We start from the raw sequence: 1,312 nt of genomic DNA, 5'->3' as shown, positions 1-1,312 counted from the left end.
TTCGCATCCCATTGAGTCTTAGTCTTGGAAGGGGGTTTGCACTGAGGTGATGTAACCACTTGGCCTTGATGTCTCCTGTGTGAGCAACTTGCTTGTTCTTGTAGTAATCAGTTGGACTGCCTATATTGTTTTGTATTTTTCCTGTTGATCTTTCTTTCAAGAAGTATCTTCTGTTCTTTTAGCCAATCCAGGCTGGTGTGATTGTCCTTTCACATGGAACTTTTTCACATCAGAAGGGGGGGATTTATACTTCACTATGTTGTCCATAGCTTGTCATGATCCACAAAATCAAAAGCCTTTGCACCCAATAAAGTGCAGATTGACCCCCAATGAGATGAATTGGCCAATTGGTAGCAACAATTGTGATGTTTGCCCAGGACCAGGCAGTGTTTCTCTCTGTTGTGCATAGGGTCACATGAGTCAGTACCGACTCAATGGCACCTAACAACAACAACAACAACAACAATGGACACCCAAGTAAGTCATCCACAGATCAAAATGAGTACCAGATTCCAAAAAAACTTGGCCCAGACAAGTAGTATTCAGATCCACCATTTTTACTTCCTGTTATTTAATTCTAGTGCCTGTTTCACCATGGCCAATTTTTAAGCCTGTTTAAGACCTTATCAGCTAATTCTCATCCCTCTTTGGCAGTAACTGATTGCAAGATTCCATAGGCCACATGTATCTATGGTTAGCTATGCCCACACTGCTTCTCTGGATAGGGTCCCGCTCTCCATTCTTTTCTCTTGATGGTCCCAGGGACCTTCACTCCTAGACTTCAAAGTCAATCACTCCCCTCCTTTTGCTTCAAAACGTCTACCTTTACATTCCCAACACTCACAATCAGTCCTGATAATAATTATTCACTATTGTATCACACATAGTCTATTCTTGAGAATGTTCCATGTGCACTGGAGAAGAATATGTACTGTGCTGCTGTTGGGTTGAATGCTCTGTACACATCTATGAAGTCTAGTTGGGTGATTATGTTGTTTAGTTCTTCTGTGTCTTTGTCAAGCTTCTTTCTGATTGTTCTATCCTACTTTGAAAGTGGTGTATTAAAATCTCCCACTATTAGTGTAGATTTGTCTATTTCTGTATTCCTATATATTAGAGTTTGCTTATATATATAAAGAGCTCCTATATATTGGAGCTCTTTCATTGGAAGCATAGATATTTATTATGGTTATATCATATTGTTTAATTGACTTTTTAATCATAACATAATGTTCATCTTTGTCTATTATGCTAGGTTTTGCCTTAAAGTTTATTTTATCAGAGATTAGTATTGCCATTCCTGCTCATTTTT

Source organism: Chrysochloris asiatica, unplaced genomic scaffold, assembly GCF_000296735.1.
Source record: "Chrysochloris asiatica unplaced genomic scaffold, ChrAsi1.0 scaffold00035, whole genome shotgun sequence".
Taxonomy (NCBI): domain Eukaryota; kingdom Metazoa; phylum Chordata; class Mammalia; order Afrosoricida; family Chrysochloridae; genus Chrysochloris; species Chrysochloris asiatica.
Note: the sequence above shows the minus strand (reverse complement) of the source record.